General features: G+C 40.5%; 2 pseudogenes; both read left to right on the top strand.

The window, feature by feature from the left end:
- The first annotated feature begins 1,229 nt into the window (after positions 1-1,229).
- LOC101990724 lies at positions 1,230-1,661 on the top strand (annotated as a pseudogene).
- Positions 1,662-5,084: 3,423 nt separating this feature from the next.
- LOC101990436 overlaps positions 5,085-11,909 on the top strand; it is a 20,999-nt pseudogene continuing 14,174 nt past the window's right edge.

The following is an 11,909-nucleotide window of genomic DNA, read 5'->3' as shown; positions in this document are numbered from 1 at the left end:
GGAGGGGGAGGGAAATGGGAGGCTGGGAGGAGGGGGAAACTTTTTTTTTCCTTTTCTCAATAAAAAAAAAGAAAGAAAAAAAAAGAAGTGTTTTATAGATAAGTGATAAATTATATTAAGATTATGAATTGGTTTTATGTATTAGGATTAGTAGGATTAATAATTGTGATATTGAATTGCCTGTGTGTTGGCCATTATCAATCCCCCATGCCTATTAAGATTGTAAACCCCATAGATGCATTGGATATTGAAGTTGCTAATAAAGAATCATTATAAAGACAATTCTCTTGCTTGGTCTGGTTACTCATCGCTCTCTGGGGAGAAGTGCACAGGGTCCTCATAGCCATACTCGCAAAAGAACCTGGAGCTGAAGCCCCCCAGCTTGTAACAAGAATCCATCCTTCTGCTGCATACAAGAAACACACTTCAACTCCAAAGACAGACATCACCTCAGAGAAAAGGGTTGGGAAAACATTTTCCTATCAAATGGACCTAAGAAACAAGCTGTTGTAGCTATCCTAATATTTAACAAAATAGACTTCAAACTAAAATCAACCAAAAGAGACAAAGAAGGACATTTCATATTAGTCACAGGAAAAATTCACCAAGAGGAAATCTCAATACTGAACATCTATGTCCCAAATACAAGGGCACACTCATATGTAAAAGAAACACTTCTAAAGCCTAAATCACACATTAAACCCCACACACTAATAGTGAGAGACTTCAACAACCCATTCTTACCACTGGACAGGTCTGTCAGACAGAAAATTAACAGAGAAATAAGGGAACTAACAGATGGACTCAAATGGACTTAACAGACATGTATAGAACATTCCATCCAAACATAAAAGAATATACCTTCTCAGCATCTCATGGAACCTTCTCAAAAACTGATCATATTCTAGGTAACAAAGCAAACCTCAACAGATAAAAAAAATTGGAATGTATCTTATCAGATCACCCACCATGGCTTAAAATTAGAATTCAACAGAAACATTAATTTCAGAAAGCCCACAAACACATGGAAACTAACCAACACTCACCTGAATCATCAATGGATCAAAAATGAAATGAAGAAATTAAAGACTTCCTAAAATTCAATGAAAATGACCATACCACATACCCAGATTTATGGGACACAATGAAAGCAGTGTTAAGAGGAAAGCTCATAGCACTAAATGCCTGCATTAAAAAAAAAAAAAACTGGCGGGGACATTCAGCCGGCGGTTCGAGGAGACGGACCTTCCAGCCTAGACCATGGCCAAGTTTGTCCGTAACTTCGCGGAGAAAGCCCCGGGGCTAGTATCCGCTGCTGTGACTTACTCGAATCGATTGGCCACATTTTGGCAATAAGCCAAGGTTGAGCTGGTTCCCCCAACCCCTGTTGAACTCCCTGCAGCTATTCAGAGTGCGAAAAAAATAATTCAAAGTGCTAAAACTGGTAGCTTCAAACATCTTACAGTTAAGGAAGCTGTGCTGAATGGTTTGGTGGCCACCGAGGTGTGGATGTGGTTTTATGTCGGAGAGATCATAGGCAAACGTGGCATCATTGGCTATGATGTGTGAAGACTGACCTTCACATCTGATTTTATTTGCGTTCTTTCGATATTCTTGGACCACATGTAATGAGACTGCTATCTGAATAAAATACCAACTGTCAAATAAAAAAAAACTGGCAAAATCCCACATGAATGAATTAACAGAACATTTGAAAAATCTTGAACAAAAAGAAGCAAACTCACCCAGGAGAACTAGATATCATATTGAAATAATCTTATTGAAAGCTGAAATCAACAAAATAGAAACTAAGAAAACAATACAAAGAATCAATGAGTCAAAGAGTTGGTTCTTCTAGAAAATCAACAAAATAGACAAGCCTTTATCCAAACTAACCAAAATGCAAGGCAGAGAGAGAATATCCAAATTAACAAAATCAGAAATGAAAAGGGGGACATAACAACAGACGCAGGAAATACAGAGAATCATTAGGTCATATCTCGAAAACCGCTACTCCACAAAATTGGAAAATTTAACAGAAATGGACAACTTTCTGGATAAATACCACTTTCCAAAATTAAATCAAGACAGATAAACAAATTAAATAGACTTATAACTGCTAAAGAAATAGAAACAGTCATCAAAAGTCTCCCAACCAAAAAAATCCCAGGACCAGATGGTTTCAGCTCAGAATTCTATAAGATTTTCAAATAAGAACTAATACCAATACTCCTTAAATTGTCCCACACAATAGAAACAGAAGGAACATTGCCAAACTCTTTTTACAAGGCCACAATTACCCTGATACCCAAATAGACCAATCTCACTCATGAACATTAATGTAAAAATACTCAGTAAAATACTGACTGGCAAATCGAATCCAAGAACACATCAAAAAAGTCATCCACAATGATCAAGTCAGCTTCATCCCAGAGATGCAGGGATGGTTCAACATATGAAAATCTGTCAACGTAATCCACCATATAAATAAATTGAAAAAAAACATTGATCATCTCACTAGATGCTGAAAAAGACTTCAACAAAATACAACATTCCTTCATGATAAAGGTCTTGGAGAGAGCAGGGATACAAGGAACATACCTAAACATAATAAAGGTAATATGCAGCAAGTCAATAGCTAAAATCAAACTAAATGAAGAGAAAGTCAAAGTGATCCCAATAAAATCAGGAACAAGACAAGGCTGTCCAGTCTTTCCATATGTATTCAATATAGTCCTTGAGGTCCTAGCTAGAACAATAAGACACCAAAAGGAGATCAAGAGGATACAAATTGAAAACGAAGTCAAACTCTCACTGTTTGCTGATGATAGGCTAGTTTACATTAAGTGATCCCAGGATACAACAGAGGAAATAAATAGACTTATTGATCAAAGAAAACAGCAAATCCAACAAATTCTTTACACCTTAGAATGGCTAAGATCAAAAACACCAATGATAGCTTCTGCTGGAGAGGATGTGGAGTATGGAAACACTTCTCCATTGCTGTTTCGAGTGCAAACTTGTACAGCCAACTTTGGAAATCAGTATGTCAGTTTCTCAGCAAACTGGGAATCAACCTACCTCAAGACCCAGCAATACCACCCTTGGGTATATACCCAAAGGATGAACAATCATACCACAAGGGCATTTGCTCAATTATGTTCATAGCAGCATTATTTGCAATAGCCAGAACCTGTAAACAATCTAGATGCTCCTCAACCAAGGAATGGGTAAATAAAATATGGTATATTTATTCAGCAGCAGAAAATAATCATATCTTGAAATTTGCAGGCCAAATGGATGGAACTAAAGAAAACCATCCTGAGTGAGGTAACCCAGACCCAGAAAGACAAACATGGTAGGTACCCACTCATAAGTGGAAAATAGACATAAAGCAAAAAATAACCAGGCTACAATCCACAACCTTAGAAAAGCTGGGTAAAAAGGAAGACCCTAAGAGGGACACGCATGGAGGATTCCGGGAAGAGAAATAGTTAAGATCTCCTGGGTAAACCTGGGGGAAGTAGAAGGGTGGGGATGAGAGACGGAAATGGCCGAGTTGTGAGAGGGACAGAGAGGAAGATCGATGAGAGAGATATTGTGAGGGGGGGTGGTGCTAAGGGAATTCCCAGGAACCCACAAAATGATTCCAGTTAAGATTCCTAGCAATGGTAAGAGGATGCCTTAACTGGCCTTCCCCTACAATCAGATTAGTGACTACCCTAATTGTCATCATAGAACCTATATCCAGTAACTGATGGAAGCAGATTCAGTGACAGCCAGCCAAACTCTGGGCTGAACTCCTGGAGTTCAGTTGAAGAGAGAAAGGAGGGATCATATGAGCAAGGGATGGGGTTGGGGGGTCAAGATCATGATAGAGAAAACCACAGAGACAGCTGACTCGAGATAGTGGGAGCTCATGGACTCTGAATTGGCAGCTGGGAAACCTACATGGGACCTAACTAGGTTCTCTGAATGTGGGTAACAGTTATGTGGCTTGATCTATTGGAGAGGGGCTGGCAGTGGAACCAGAACTTATCCTGGGTGCATGAACTGACTTTTTTGAGCCCATTTCCTATGGTGAGATACCTTGCTCACCCTTGACACAGGGAGAGGGGTTTAGTCCTATCTCAACTTAGTAAGCCAGACTTTATTGACTCCCATAGGGAGGCCTTATTCCCTCTGAGGAGTAGATGGTGGTGAGATGGAGGGAAGGAAGGAGAAGGGGAGGGAGAGGGAACTGGGGTTGGTATGTAAAATGAAAAAAAAAAACTAATAAAAAACAGCATAATTCTTAACTACATTATAAAGATTTATCCTTATACCCACAGATAAGTGTAGTTCTCACCACACCTCAAGGAAATTTCTCTTTGCAATTGATGGAGACCACTATAAAAAACCACAACTGATCAAAATGCAGAGAACAAATGGCCAGATAGTGTCTAGCCCTTACTGACACAGCCACAACACAATCCCCGCACCTAAGGCTCAGGGGTTGTTGCAGACGCAGGAACAGAAAGATTGTAGCAACTGAAGAACAGGAAGTTTATGGTGAGATTACATCTTCTAGAAATGTCAGAGAAGCTATTCCCAGGAAGCCTCATTAACATGGCTGCCCAAACAAGACCTGAACAAGGACGACACCAATAGACATGCTCACATGGGGTGGGGAAATCTCAGGAGGTCTCAATCTTAGACACAGAACTACAGGCAACCAAGGAATGTCAAGAATGGAAGAATAGTCTTTCCCCAGAAAAGAGTATTCCAATTGATTACCTAATACCAAGTGGTCAGTCCTAAGAACATACACATATAAGTAGTATTATACAGACTAAACAGGTTACATTTATATATTTAGGTGTATGTGAAGGGTTGGAGAAAGGAGAAAAATTATGTAATTATATTTTAATTTCAAAATTATAAAAATTAAGATGCAAGATTATGCAGCAAAGAAACCAATTCTAGTGTCAACCACGGGCTCATTTGGGACATCTCCAAAGTCAAGCACCAAATTAAGTAAGAAAAAGAAACTCCATCAAGTACTCTTGAAATGAGAACTGAACATTGGCATCAACTTGGGCAACATGAAGGTCTTTGGTCATCTTAACACGAGACTGGGAGACAAGGAGTGCAGAGACCCCATAAATAACGTCTTCAAGACTTCCATAAAAGGGTGGGCCGTGAGAGCTTAGCTGGAAGGGATAAGTGGCACTGTGGGATGGCATCTTATGCAAGTTTACAAATGCTGTGTGTTTATGCAAGGGGAAAACTCATTACATGGGAATGGCAGTCGATAAGTCAGTAGCACGCATGTTACAGGCAAGGGGTCCTGGACCCAGAACCCAAATGAAGGGCTAGGAAAAGGTATAGAGGGAAAAGGTAGCAAGTTCGTGGATTTTGTGTCGGGAGATCAGGAGATTGTTTGGTCTCCTGCTGTGGGCCTAAGGGGAAAGACGAACAGTTGAGGATAAGAAAACTCCTGTCTATGTCGGAGACGAACTGACTAGGAAAAGATACTGGGATCCACATGTCAATGTTTTCCCACATCATTAACTTCACTAAGTCTCTCAATCTGTGCCTAGTGAACAGACTAAAATACCTGAGGATGAACTCCACCTGATCCCGTTTCTGACAAAGAGTGGTTAAGTATTGGTCTTGTTCACAAATGCACCACTGTGCTGAGCACTGTCCCAATAGCGCTGAGGGTCAACAGATGAAGACACCTGAATCTACAGCTTTCATCACAAATAATCTCACCACAAACATTCTCCTTCTCACCCCATTCGAGCAGTTTGTAGCTCCCGAGCAGTTTGTGTTTTTAAAGATATGTGGCTGTTTTTAAGAGTTTCTTTTGGCTTACACCCATCTATTTTTAATTAGCAAAGCATTGTTCTGAAGTGTCTAATGGAGAGTTTGAAAACTTAAGAGCTTTATGAACTAAGAAGAACATCTTGCCAAAATCAAAATCAACCCAAAAAATGAAAAGTTTGGGTTGACTTTAAAACGTTATGCTTCCAAGAAAAAGAATGTGCAAAATTTGAAGTTCTAGCTTTTCACATTCTGACATTAAACATGTAAAGATTCTAGGTCAGGACTGAATTAATAGCATGAAAATTTGGAGCTGAATCCAACTGCAAAATGCACTAAGGGATTTTTAAGCCAGATCACACTGAATGGTCTGCCTAGCAACCATATTTTTCATTTCAATTTGTTTATTTATTCATAGCAATAGAAATTCTGGTTTTACTCAGTCTCAAGCTATTTCTAAAGAGGTCACAGAAATGGATGGCTTTGTGTGTCTCTCAAGAGAATAGAAAATCTGCTATCCTTCAACCAATGTAGGATATTAATCTTATTTTTCTCATAAAATCAATAAACAGAAAGACTGTGGTTTGGGAAACAAACACGGAAGTGCAAATAAAAACAAGGAAGCCCCCTGCCTACTAAGAAGGTGCTGGGAGGGGGGCGTTCTGTGGGTTTTTCACATATTTTATGATTTTCTTAAAATAAACTGTTGTTTATTTGTTTTGTTTTTTGGGGGGTTTTTTTGTTTGTTTGTTTTTCGAGACAAGGTTTCTCTTTAGCAATGGAGCCTGTCCTGGAACTAGCTTTTACAGACGAGGCTGGCCTTTAATCCCAGCACTCGGGAGACAGAGGCAGGCGGATCTCTGTGAGTTCGAGACCAGCCTGGTCTACAGAGCTAGTTTCAGGATAGGCTCCAAAGCCACAGAGAAACCCTGTCTCGAAAAACCAAAAAAAAAAATAAATAAATAAATAAATTTTAACAGCTTCTTCTGAAAAACAACAAATGGCAGATGACACCGGTGCAGCTGGAGGGTCAGGAGGACTCGGGGCCCAGGATTAGGAGGCTGTGGTAGCTTCCACGGAAGATGGAGGATTCGGTGGAAGGAGGATTCGAGGTAGTTGGTGGAGGCTGCGGGGCTCACGGAGGTAAGACAAGGAGTGGATTCCCGACACGAAGCTGGGCCTCCTGATGAAGGATATGAAGATCAAGTCTCTACCTGTTCTCCCTGACCACTAAGAAACCCAAGATTATTGATTTTTTTTCCCCTGGGAGCATCCCCAAAGGATGAGGCTCTGAAGATCACGCCAGGGCAGAAGCAGACTAGGGCAGCCCGGCAGACCAGGTTCAAGGCTGTTGTCGCTATTGGGGACTACAATGGTCATGTTGCTCTCCGTGTTAAGTGCTCCAAGGAGGTAGCCACTGCCATCCGAGGGGCTAGCATCTTCGTCAAGCTTTTCATTGTCCCTGTGCAGAGAGGCTACTGGGGGAACAAGATTGGCAAGCGCCACACTATCCGTGCAGAGTGACAGGCCTCTGTGGCTGTGTTGGTGTGTCTCATCCCTGCCCCCAGAGGCACTGGCATAGTCTCTGCTCCTGTGCCCAAGAAGCTACTGATGGTGGCCGGTATTGATGACTGCTACACATCAGCCAGGGCTGCACTGCCACCCTGGACAACTTGGCCAAGGCCACCTTTGAAGCCATCTCTAAGACCTACAGCTACCTGACCTCTGACCTTAGGAAAGAGACTATGTTCACCAAGTCTCCTTATCAGGAATTTGCTGAGCATCTTGTGAAAACCCACACCAGAGTCTCTGTTCAGAGGACCCAGGCTCCAGCTGTGGCCACCACATAAAAAAATTAACAAATGACGTTATGGGATGAAAATCTACAAACAATATTATGGATTTGTAAATATATAATTAGCTATGTCAAAAATGCAATAAATTACTATATTGAAAAAATACAGATTTTATAACATTAACTTATTGGTAGTTACATTTTTTTTCTGAGGATTTTTTTTTTATTGAGAAAAGGAAAAAAAGGAAAAAGTTTCCGCCTCCCCCCAGCCTCCCATTTCCCTCCCCCTTCTCCCACCCCTTCCCACTCCCCCCCACTCCTCTCCCCCTCCCTCTCCAGTCCAAAGAGCAGTCAGGGTTCCCTGCCCTGTGGAAAGTCCAAGGTCCTCCCCCCCCCCGTCCATGTCTAGGAAGGTGAACATCCAAACTGGCTAGGCTCCCACAAAGCCAGAACAAGAAGTAGGATCAAAACCCCGAGCCATTGTTCTTGGCTTCTCATCAGCCCTCATTGTTCGCCATGCTCAAGCTAAATAAGAAAGTGAACCCAAGGAAAAACATATAGTTATCCTCTTGGCTATGGGAAGTAGACAAAATTGCCGGGGAGAAAATTGGGATCTTGGGGGTAGGGTGAGATGGGGAGAGAATAGTGAGAAGGGGAGAATGGGAGGAACTTAGGGAAACAGGATGATTGGGATTAAGGAAGGTTGGATAGGAGAGCAGGGTAGTTACATTTTTTAAATTTAATACACAACAGAATTCACCCTCCTTGATGCAAACTCTGAATACATATGTGAGGAAATATACAGTTTTGTGGTTACACTACCATCAAGATAGAAAATAGGTCCATCACCTCAAAGGTGCGACTTCATGGCCAACCAAGTCCCAGTTCTGGAAACCACCGGTCTGACCTTTGTACACACAACTGGCTTCATTCAGAAGGTCATGTGATCAGGCATACACACCACAGGGTCTTGTGTGTTCAGCTTTTCACTTGATATAAAGCATCTGAGATTCTTCCATATTGTGGCATGCATCAGTCAGGGATTTTCCTTTTATTACTTAGGAGTTTTTGTATAGATGTAACTATTGATTTTCCATTGATTGGTTGAGTTGTTTGCATTTCTTAGTGATCCTAAACAAAACTGCTTTAAGCAATTTCATCTAGGTTTTTGTGTTAGTCTAATTGCTTCCTTTTAGTCAATCAATACATTCATTCATTTATCCATCCATCCATCCATCCATCCATCCATCCATCCATCCATATTATTGGTCTTTTGAGACAGGGTCTCACTATGTAGCTTCCTACTTAGGCCTCCCAAGTGCTGAGACTATGGGGCTGTGTCACCATATCCTGACAGGAAATACTTTTAGTACCTGTCGCTCAGGCCATACCTACGCTTTGGTTGTTACCACCCTTATATACATTTAAGTCATCCTTATATCAATGTAAGCACAGACTTCTCAAATTCATTTTATTCAGAAAATAAAATCCTCAATGCACATAAAGTTTGTAGTACTTAGTTAATTGGAAATTTCATAGATATCAAATATATACTATTTATCAATATATTTATTTATGTATATATCAAACTATTTATGTATATATCAAATATATACATAATATTAATTGTGAACTCTTCAACAGCTTAGTCAGTGTGAGGCTCTACTGTATTTTAATGGTGATTCTAACTCTAATTCTCAGAACTTAATTTAATGGTTCTTCTGGTTCTAGGAAGCCACATCACATTAAAAAGACATAAATATTCAGATATTAAGTTCTAATAACAATTCAAAATGTTATTAATTAAAATCAGTATTAATTTTCTATATCTTTCTGTTTCTAGAAATAGGATCAGGATTTCTCCTGGCTCCACGGTGTTTTCAGGCTTACTGAAAGGACGCAGTCTAAACAGCCATCTATGGTGCAAGACTGAGCAGTAGGAATGGAGCTCAAATCAGAACCCGAGGGAGCGAGCTGTGTGGTGAGGTAAGGAGACAATGTATTGTCCTTGAAGAAGAGATGGAAATTGCCTCTGAAGTTTCAGCTCATGAGAAGGCAATTTAGATAAGTCCTTTGCGCCATCCTTTTTCCTGCCTTCCTGCAGCCATAATGAGTCACGATGCTCAGGAGTCTCTTTGGATACAGGCAGAGCACAGCATTTGGTGTCTTCTCCACTGACAAGACCCATATGATTGATTACACAATACCACTATTAAATTTAGAGACCATTTACAGAGGACAAAACACTAATGAGTCATGCCCAAGTAAAGTCATGTGACTCTATCTGCACAGCAGACTAGTGAAAGTCAAATGTTGCCAACCTCACTCCTCAGTGAGTGTCTCTGTAAAATAGGGGGACTGCACTTCTAAAATCTTCCCCAAGCCTTACCATACCGCATATGAGGGAAAACATGCCCAAGTCTGTTGTAGGGAGGCCGCTTGTTTGTTTCTGGCTGCCCAGCCCTGAAATAACCACACAGAAAACATATTATTTGCAATACTGTTTGGCCAATAGCTTAAGCATACTGCTAGCTAGTTCTTATATTCTAAACTACCCATTTCCATTCATCTACGCATCACCATGAGGTTGTGGTCTACCAGCAAAGTTTCAGCAGGCTGCTGCAGAGGCTTCTGTCCCTGACAGCTGCGTGGATTCTCCTGACTCCACCTTCTTTCTCCCAGCATTCAGTTCAGTTTTCCCTGCCTATCTAAGTTCTACCTTGCTATAGGCCAAAGAAGTTTCTTTATTCATTAACCAATAAAAGCAACACATAGACAGAAGGGCCTCCCACACCACGCATTCAGGTGAAAAATGCTCCTACATGAAGCACACGAGCAGAAGCATAGCCTCACTGTTTCTACTGCCCTGTTCCCTGCCCAGCATTCTCCCTGCCCAAAGACACACACCACAAATGTGCACAAAGTCACCAATGAAATGTTTATTTGTAACCTGAGAATATTTGGTTGCTGAGACACTGGAAATGAAAGAATTAATCCATCAAGTAAAAATACATCAGAAAGCATCATCAACAAGCAAGACTAAGAGAAAGAGCAAATTCCAGAGATGAAGGGGAAAGTTGAGAGAAAAGTACATTAAGATGTTATAAAGAAAAATAATTATACAACATGAACAAAACTTATAACAACTCTGGGAAATATCCAAGAGATCAAACCTAAAAATCAATGGAGTTAAAGAGGGAATGAGAACAAAATGGAAGTTATAGATATATATTCAATGAGATTATAGAAGAAACTTTCCAACCCTCGAAAAGACAATGGGCCTCCAAACACAAGGGGCACTCAGAATCCAAAAGACAGGACTAGAGAAGAATATCGCAGTCCAAACTTCAGAGCTGCTACATAACTAACTTCCTGGAGTAATCAACTGAGTTTTGGTTCACCGTTCATCTCTTTAACACCCTGTTGTGTGTGATACATGTGGTGATACATACCTGTAATGTCAGCACTTAGGAGCCTGAGGCAAAAGGGTTGACAGTTTGAGGTCAGCATGGCATATACATACATACATACATACATACATACATACATACATACATACGTGTGTGCGTGTGTGTGTGTATCAAAAAGACAAAAAAATGAAAAGTCTTTTTTAGAAAACTTATTGGAATTCTTGATCCTTCTATTTAAAAATGCACAAAATGTTAGTGGATTCCCCTGAACCTCTCTCTGTGCCATGGTGTAAAGAGTCTGAATGGGCGTAGTGGGACGTAACTTTTTAAATAAACAAGGGATGGCTTTTAAGAGTTGCTTATCAGTTCCCTAAGCACAATGCGCAGTAAACATTTCTCTACAGCCTGTGTACTCCATCTTCCTCAGACCTGGTCTAGAGTTACCACAGGTACATGACTCTGCTCTTTCATCTGAAATCCTTTACAACTTTCACATCTCTGTAATAATCCTTGGATTCCCTTGTGCACTTGCAGACTCTCTCTTCCAGGGTTATTTTACAAATTTTCATCTTTGTTTGAAACTATTATTTTAGGAAGAAATTCAAGGTATCCTGAAATATGCTCAAGAAACATTTCCCAATTGTTTTAGCCCTTTTTTCAGCCTTTTTGTTCACAGTGTTCTTGAGGAACAGAATGCCCTGACATTAAACCTAAGTTGTCTCTTTCATCTGAGGGGAATCCAGTCAATGTGGTAATTATTATATGATGGAGGAAGGTCATTGGTTAAAAAAAATAAAGAAACTGCTTGGCTGGCCCTCATAGGTTAAAACATAGGTGGGAGGAGTAAACAGAACAGAATGCTGGGAGGAAGAGGAAGTGAGCTCAGACTCGACAGC

The sequence above is a fragment of the Microtus ochrogaster genome, chromosome 21 (genome assembly GCF_000317375.1).
Source record: "Microtus ochrogaster isolate Prairie Vole_2 chromosome 21, MicOch1.0, whole genome shotgun sequence".
NCBI lineage: Eukaryota > Metazoa > Chordata > Mammalia > Rodentia > Cricetidae > Microtus > Microtus ochrogaster.
The sequence above is the reverse complement of the archived record's forward strand: the minus strand, read 5'-3'. Positions and strand labels throughout refer to the sequence as shown.